At 46.2% G+C, this 8,751-nt stretch overlaps 1 non-coding gene across 1 annotated transcript; it reads left to right on the forward strand.

Annotated features, from left to right (window-relative positions):
* The first annotated feature begins 3,870 nt into the window (after positions 1–3,870).
* TRNAV-AAC (transfer RNA valine (anticodon AAC)) lies at positions 3,871–3,943 on the forward strand. Its single transcript has one exon. It is a non-coding gene; the product is annotated as a tRNA-Val (tRNA).
* Positions 3,944–8,751: the final 4,808 nt, after the last annotated feature.

The following is an 8,751-nucleotide window of genomic DNA, read 5'->3' on the forward strand; positions in this document are numbered from 1 at the left end:
AAATGGCAGAGATGCTTAATGACTTCTTTGTTTCGGTCTTCACTGAGAAGTCTGAAGGAATGTCTAGTATAGTGAATGCTTAAGGGAAGAGGGTAGATTTAGAAGAGAAAATAAGCAAAGAGCAAGTAAAAAATCACTTAGAAAAGTTAGATGCCTGCAAGTCACCAGGGCCTGATGAAATGCATCCTAGAATACTGAAGGAGTTAATAGAAGAGGTATCTGAGCCTCTAGCTATTATGTTTGGGAAATCATGGGAGACGGGGGAGATTCCAGAAGACTGGAAGGGGGCAAATATAGTGCCCATCTATAAAAAGGGAAATAAAAACAACCCAGGAAACTACAGACCAGTTAGTTTAACTTCTGTGCCAGGGAAGATAATGGAGCAGGTAATCAAAGAAATCATCTGCAAACACTTGGAAGGTGGTAAGGTGATAGGGAACAGCCAGCATGGATTTGTAAAGAACAAATCATGTCAAACTAATCTGATAACATTCTTTGATAGGATAACGAGCCTTGTGGATAAGGGAGAAGCGGTGGATGTGATATATCTAGACTTCAGTAAGGCATTTGATACAGTCTCGCATGATATTCTTATAGATAAGCTAGGAAAGTACAATTTAGATGGGGCTACTATAAGGTGGGTGCATAACTGGCTGGATAACCGTACTCAGAGAGTAGTTGTTAATGGCTCCCAATCCTGCTGGAAAGGTATAACAAGTGGGGTTCCGCAGGGGTCTGTTTTGGGACCGGTTCTGTTCAATATCTTCATCAACGATTTAGATGTTGGCATAGAAAGTACGCTTATTAAGTTTGCAGATGATACCAAACTGGGAGGGATTGCACCTGCTCTGGAGGACAGGGTAAAAATTCAAAATGATCTGGACAAGTTGGAGAAATGGTCTGAGGTAAACAGGATGAAGTTCAATAAAGATAAATGCAAAGTGCTCCACTTAGGAAGGAACAATCAGTTTCACACATACAGAATGGGAGGAGACTCCCTAGGAAGGAGTATGGCAGAAAGAGATCTAGGGGTCATAGTGGACCACAAGCTGAATATGAGTCAACAGTGTGATACTGTTGCAAAAAAAGCAAACGTGATTCTGGGATGCATTAACAGGTGTGTTGTAAACAAGACACGAGAAGTCATTCTTCCGCTTTACTCTGCGCTGGTTAGGCCTCAACTGGAGTATTGTGTCCAGTTCTGGGCACCGCATTTCAAGAAAGATGTGGAGAAATTGGAGAGGGTCCAGAGAAGAGCAACAAGAATGATTAAAGGTCTTGAGAACATGACCTATGAAGGAAGGCTGAAGGAATTGGGTTTGTTTAGTTTGGAAAAGAGAAGACTGAGAGGGGACATGATAGCAGTTTTCAGGTATCTAAAAGGGTGTCATCAGGAGGAGGGAGAAAACTTGTTCACCTTAGCCTCCAATGATAGAACAAGAAGCAATGGGCTTAAACTGCAGCAAGGGAGATTTAGGTTGGACATTAGGAAAAAGTTCCTAACTGTCAGGGTAGTTAAACACTGGAATAGATTGCCTAGGGAAGTTGTGGAATCTCCATCTCTGGAGATATTTAAGAGTAGGTTAGATAAATGTCTATCAGAGATGGTCTAGACAGTATTTGGTCCTGCCATGAGGGCAGGGGACTGGACTCGATGACCTCTCGAGGTCCCTTCCAGTCCTAGAGTCTATGAGTCTATGTTAAACCCAGTACTGCTCCCAACTCTATCCAGCTCTGCTGCTGGCAGGATCCCTTCCCATTCTTTTTGTTTCCTGTCTCCTCTCCAAGGAGAAGCTCTGCATTGTTCCTGTGTGGGGAATTGAACCCAGGCTGTCTGGGGGAAAGCCAAGAATCCTAACCACTAGACCACATGGGACTTCCATAACACCTTTACATGTTCATATTCAGTAACACAATTAAACGTAGCCATTCAAAGTAGCCATTTAAAAGAAGCCATTCAAAAAACTTCAAAAACAGACTTCAAAGAGAAATTGCAGAGTTACAACTGATCTGCAAACTTAACACCATTAATTTGAGCTTGAAGAGGGACTGGGGGTGACTGGCTCACTACAAAAGCAATTTTCCCTCTCTTGGTATTGACACCTCCCTGACAATTACTTGGAGAGAGCCACATCCACCCTGACAGAATTAGCCTTCAACTCTGGCTCTCCCCTTGTATGGTAACTCCCTTTACATCATGTTCCAGTATATATTTATGCCTCTATCTGCAATCTTCACTCCATGCATCTGAAGAAGAGGGCTTTTTACCCAGGAATGCTTGTGTCCAAATAAATCTGTTAGTTCTTAAGGTGTCACCGGACTCCTCGTTGTTTTTGTGAAATAAAAGCAAAATGCACTCTAAGCTGATCTTAATCCTTTCAATGCCCTTACAAACTTAGATGCTTCTCACCACAGGCCGGCTGGTGGCTTTTCAGCCAGGCTCTCCCCTTTCGTCAGCGCTTCAGTTGCTTGGTGTGGGGGTGTCTGTAGATGTAGGTGGACGAGAGAGACAAAGCATGGCAAATGTCTCTGCTTTTATCATGTCCTTTCTTCCCTCTTGGCTTTGCTCCCCCTTCAGAGTCAGGTGAGCATCACTGCGTCTCTCCGAGCAAGTCTGAGCAATTCCCCTGGGGTGTCCTCTTGCAGGTAAGTGATTGCACTGTAGCAACCTTGCTGAACAATGGCTGTTGATGGGTTGTTTGACACCCTGTCCGGGTGTTGGTTACTTTCCTTGCTGTTGTCACTGGGGAGCTAATATTTGGCTGACTCCCCCACCTTACAGCATAGCGATAACCACACTGCACAATTCTCATAACTTCATATGCATGAATGGTAAACATCTATCGGTAGAGAAATGACTTTCAGCAGATCATATCCTTTCCCCTGATACCTTACAAGGCATGCTCTGTATATAAGATCACGATTATATGAAAATGAGGAATATGGGGGTTACAGCACACTCTCCCAAAGGTACAGAATGTCACACTGAGATTCTATTTTCATTTGTTATGTAACAGCATTAAAGAGATCCAGTGACTGACCAATGGCATTTTCAAGTGCTAAAATAGCAAGCACTGTTGGTCTCTCATTGGCCATCAGCGACTGAAGATATGGTTTAATGAGCCAGAGCTTCAAGGCGAGGGTGGCTCTGTCCACTGCCTTCCGTTTCGCTGCTGGGCACCAAGTCCCTGGCGGTCAATATGTGAATCTGGGAGAAGAGAGTGGGGTGGCAAGCGGTGGTAGAACTTTTGCCATCAGGGTCTAGCTGTCTAACTTCCTCTTCGTACTGCTGGGCTCCCGTTGCCTTCAGGTAACACAGGAACTAAGGCAGGAATAGGGTGAGGAAGCAAGTCAAGCCGAGCAAGGAAGGCAAAAGTTAATCTTATCTTCATGGGCAGCTCGCAATGACGTCCTTTTTCTGTGCCACAGCTGACAACAACATCCCAGACAGAAAAGTAACAGGCCAAAAAGAAACCTAGCAGCTGCTGAAACAGTTCAGTTGGGAGCGTGCTAGACTAACAGGCTCTTCTATCCTCCTTTATGCACGGGCGGGATGTTTTCTGAGAGTGCAGCAGTTCCTTTAACTGCCACGAGTCCCTCATTTCAGGCTATGCAGCAGGAAAAGACAGCATGGGCTTCTGCACCGAGTTGGCCCACCTGACCTTTCATTCTTCTCTTGATCTTTGTCAGCAAGGAGAAGAAAAAGAAGCTCTCCCTCAAGCTGGAGTAACACGGGTGAGGTAAGGACGACTTCCTGAGTGCTGGCTCCAGTCCTCTGCCCTGCCAGCTGACCTATCGAGGGGCTACCACCACATTCTCTAGATTTGTCCATCGGTCTGTGCCAGAGTGAGCAACAACCCAGTAGGTGGAGTTTCTGTAGTGTAGTGGTTATCACATTTGTTTAACACGCAAAAGGTCCCTGGTTCAAAACCAGGCAGAAACATGCTGGCTTCCTTTTCCCAGATCCCCTTGTTATTCAGAAAGGGCACTCCTCCTATTGGCCTGTCCCTGGGATAACTCCAACCCCTGCATGACAGAGGATGCTGACAGCAGTGGAGAAAGCACCTTGGTGTCAGGCTGGAGAACCTAGAGTAGTTAGGCCAGTCACCATTTGGAGGCTTGTGGCTTGGCCACCTCTGCTGTTGGAGGTTGGCCTATAGAGGCTCTCACTTCCTGCTGGGCTCCTTTGCGTGACTGGCCAAAGGAGGAAGTGAGGCAGGAATGGGGCAATAGAGGAAAGTTGAGCTGAGGATGGCAGGGAAGAAGCTGTGCGGCTAAGTGGGGTTAGTAGAGCACCACCCTTCATTCTGCAAAGCCTGGGGAGGTGTGGTTGGCTGCTGGGAGGTAGAATCCTGTGCCTGCCTCTTGGCTTCCCAGGAGTGGCTACTTGCAGCCCAGGAGAAGAAGGGAGGTTCTGGGTGAAAGGAAAACAAGCAAAGCTGAGTCCAAGTGGAGAATGGCGGCTCCTTTATGGCCAACCTGGGGGCATGACTGATGGTTTTAGAGGTGGAGGCTGGGCTGGCTGTGAGCAACTGGGATCCAGAAACCCCCACCTGCCCTTCTGAGGGCTGAACCCATGGAGGTGCGGTTGGCTGCTGGGAGACAGACCCCTGTGGCTGCCTGTTGGCATCCCAGGGATGGCTACTTGCAGCCCAGGAGAAGCGGGGTTCTGGGGGGAAGGAGAAGCAGCAATGGTGAGGCTGAGTGGGCTCCTTTCTGGCCGAGATGGTGAACTGTGGTGAGTCTGGGAGTTGCCTGTAAGCCATAAGTGGACGTAGTGCAGTGAAAACTGCTGCTCCATTCTGGCCGACCTGGGGGCGCCATGGATGACTTGGGAGTGGGGGCAGGGCGCTGGCTGTGAGCAAATGGGATCCAGGAAGCCCCAGCCTGCCCCTCCAGGGGCCGAGTCTTCTTCTCTCCTGCCATGGGGAGCCCGACCTTAAGCCTGCCCAGCATGTGCAGCAGCTCGAGCATTAAGCCTTCCTGTGTGCATAACTGAACTACGCCCTAGTGTAATAAGGTGTAAAGTTTAGATTGTGAATTTATCTTTAATTTCCATGGTAATTTACTTTGAGCTTTTATTCCTACCACTTATAATCCTTAAAACTCCATCTTTCTGTAGTTAATAAATCTGTTTTATGCTCTACTTAAACTGGTGTATTTTGCTTGAAGTTCTTGGGAAATCTCAGCTCCATTACAAGGCTGGTTCATGTACTATTCACAGTGAGGGAGGGGTGGACCCTGTGTAATAAACTCACACTGATCAGGCTTCTGATTAAGGCAAGATGGTATGATCCAGGGGTGCAAGGCTGCAGAGCTGTAGGGGGGGCGACTTTCTATCATTAGTGTTATGAGTGGCTGCAGAAGCATTCATGTAATTCAGTTGGCTGTGTCCCTACCTACGGATGTCTGTGTAAGTGCAATATCTACCAGAGATTCACAGCTTGTCTCAGCATCACATGTGTGAGAGGGAGCCCAGGTGGTGGGACAAAGGGCTCAGGGGTCCCACTGTTTAGTTGCATCCCATAGATCCCATCACAGATTTTCAACAACCACAGCGGGTGCTCACTGAGACAGAGAGAGAGATGCCAAAATAGTGATCTCCAGTGCCAGCAGACATCAAACTATCAGAAATTCTGTGAACAGAGAAGACCCTGCTAGTGGAAAATGCCTTTGAAAAAGGCCCTTCTGTCCCCAGCTCTGGTCGTACAGTGCTCAGTGCTCTGCGTTGTGGCCTCAAGAGTCATGGATGCAAGTTGAGTTACGATGACCTTTTCCTTGTCTCCACATTTCTTAGGTGCCTCTTCCAACACTTGTCAGAAAAAATGACCGGTTTCTTTTGGAAGCATTTGCACTGCAAGGCAGAGGCAGTCTTCTCTGCTTCTTCAAAAGATTGACCAAAAAGTGGGAGGAGTGGACAGATTTGGCAACGCACCACTGGGTGCTGCATCTCTAACCTCTACTTTACCTGGCAAGTGCCTCTGGGACTTTTCTCCCAGCTGCTCCATTTTTCATCAGTGACAATCAAAAGGAAGATGACATGACATCTGTGTGTGGACATCCCCAGCGAATCACAAGGACGTGTGGTGCAGGCTCTTGTGTTGCTGCAATTGCAGTCAAAGCAACCACCATACCAATGCCAGTCACAGCAGCCTTTTCATCAACTCCAGGCTTTTGATTTGATTCTTCCCAATGTTTCTCTCCAAAGAAGCCTTTTCCTTAGCAAGCAATGACTTGGATACCAAGGGAGGTCTCTTCTGTTTCCTAGAAAGACACAGGAAAATGTGAGCAGAGGAGACAAAACCCGTAGAACAAGGTGCTACTGGGAGTTGAACCCAGGATCTCCTGTTTACTAGACAAGTGCTTTAGCCACCCAAGCCATGGTGCCTGCCTTGAGAAAATGCTTGCAACTGTTCCCTTTGATGGTCCAGGACAACACCTGCAAATTCCAAACTACAGACATTCCCCATTTCCCTCAAGACTTGAACGGAAGAACTGGCAGGCCAAGCCAGGATCTTCTGGTTACTAGGAAGACACTTCAGCCAGCTCTTCCCAAAGATCACTATCTAAAGACCTTTAAACAGCCTCTGTAGATGTTCACTGACAAAGAGATGCCAAAATAGAGTTCTCCACTGCCTGCAGCCATCACACTACCAGGAGTTCTGCGCACAGAGAGGCCCCTGCTGGTGGAAAAGGCTTTGGTAGAGACTCTTCTGACACCAGCCTGTGCTCATATACTGTTTAGCACTTTGTGTTGTGACTTCAGCATCCACAGATGCCAGTTGAGTTGGGGGACATTTTTCCTGTCTCCACATTTGTCTAGTGGCTCCTTTCAACACTTGCCACCAAAAAGACTTGTTTCTTTTGCAAGCAATGTGCAGGTAGGCAAAGGCAGTCTTCTCCATTTCCTCAGAAGATCACCAAGCTGTGGGGAGAGAAGACACATTCAGCCAAGCTGGATGCTGAATCTCCTCTTTGTTCAGCAGGTGTCTGTGAAGGACATAAATCTCCACCATGTAGAGGGCAAGAATAGGAGTTTATTACACACAGAAGTGGCAGAGTGTCACCTTGCTTATTAGGCTCAGAGACACTGTTAATTGATTACAATAGAATATATAGATTTTCCATGGGTGGGGGAAAGAGACGGGGTAGGGAGTTCCAAACTCTGGGATAGGTTTTGCAGCAAGACATGATAAGCACAGTAGCCAAAGGTTAACAGGTTACATAATGTCTCCACCCATGGTCTCAAGTTAGCAAGTTAACATTTCATGAATACTTTGATAAAATGTTATTAGTATAAAATATCTATGCTGAATTCTGATTTGAGGTCCATAGGAAAGGAGCAACTCCTTTGATTGTCCTCCAGGTACATTCCTAGGGTTTAAAGCAAAGAAACAGTGAAAGTATATGGCAATAAAGATTGTTTTCTGTGTGTCTTAAGGCAAGGCATTGGTCCCTGGGAAGGGAGGTGGAAGGATGCCATATCTTATATTGACATCTGCCAACTTTTCATAAACTCAAGGTTGGATCTCTGGGAAGAACGTCTCCCTACAGAAGAGACTTACACAATAGGAACAGGGATTCTTTGTTCAATCTGCAACTCTGAATAAGATACAATTCTTTAGTCCTTAGCTCGAACACCTGGCAATTTGCTGACCAAGCCTATCTTAGCAAGCAAGGCTTTCTGTTTACCCAGCTTTCTTTTAGCTGGTCACTATTTGCTAGGCTTCTGGTCCCTTGATTATACTCTGGACTTTGGGTCTGGAAAAGAGCTGGCACAATCCATAGACCAGGTTGTTATATAATATGCACATGAATTTTAACCCTTCACATACAGTAATGGCAAAGTTCTTGGTTCAGGCTTGTAGCAGTGATGGAATAAACTGCAGGTTCAAATCAAGTCTCTGGAGTCCATCCACAGCTGGGATGGGTCATTCAGTCCCTTGTACAGAGCTTCAGTTTGTAGCAAAGTCCCTTCAGAGGTATGAAGCAGGACTGAAGACAAGATGGAGACGAGGCATCAGCCTTTTACAGTCTCTTGCCATGTGGTCTTTGTTTTCTTTGTCCCAAGGACACTCTATCCAGCACGTGGCATAGAAAAACCTTTGAGTTTTGTCCATAGGCAGGTCCCTGCATACCTTGCTGAGCCACAAGGCATATCTACCTTCTCTCAATGGGTTGATTGTAGAGCTGATGGTCCTTAATGGGCCATCAAGCAGGCTAGGCAGAACTGACACCAACTTGTCTGGCTGGGGTGTTCCTCGGAAGCATAGCACAAGTTTGAATACAGACAGCATAGAGCCAATATTCATAAAGTCAACTACAAAAATGATACACATCTAGAGATAGCATAATTATAATCAGCCAGTCAGAACCTCTCCATAGACCCCTTTCACAATAACCTTTCTATCATATTGGCTGCAAATATAGAACAGTGGTCACAATGGTGATCTATAAAGTTACAGATTATGTCAATAACATCACAGGAGGTGACACGGCATCAGTGAGACTGATATTGGAATACTGTCTCCAGTTTTGGTGTCCTCATTTGAAAAAGATACTGTGAAATTGGAGCTGGGGCAGCAAAAAGCCACCAAAATGTTCTGAGGGCTGGAGAAAAATGCCTTCTAGTGAGCTATTGAAAGAGCTCCATCTGTTTAGCTTATCAAAAGAAGATTGAAAGGTGACTTCACTGAAGTGTTGAAGTGCCTCAATGGAGAGAAAAGATTGGGTATTAAAGGGCTCTTGAAT

The sequence above is a fragment of the Gopherus flavomarginatus genome, unplaced genomic scaffold, assembly GCF_025201925.1.
Source record: "Gopherus flavomarginatus isolate rGopFla2 unplaced genomic scaffold, rGopFla2.mat.asm mat_scaffold_1547_arrow_ctg1, whole genome shotgun sequence".
Taxonomy (NCBI): Eukaryota; Metazoa; Chordata; order Testudines; family Testudinidae; genus Gopherus; species Gopherus flavomarginatus.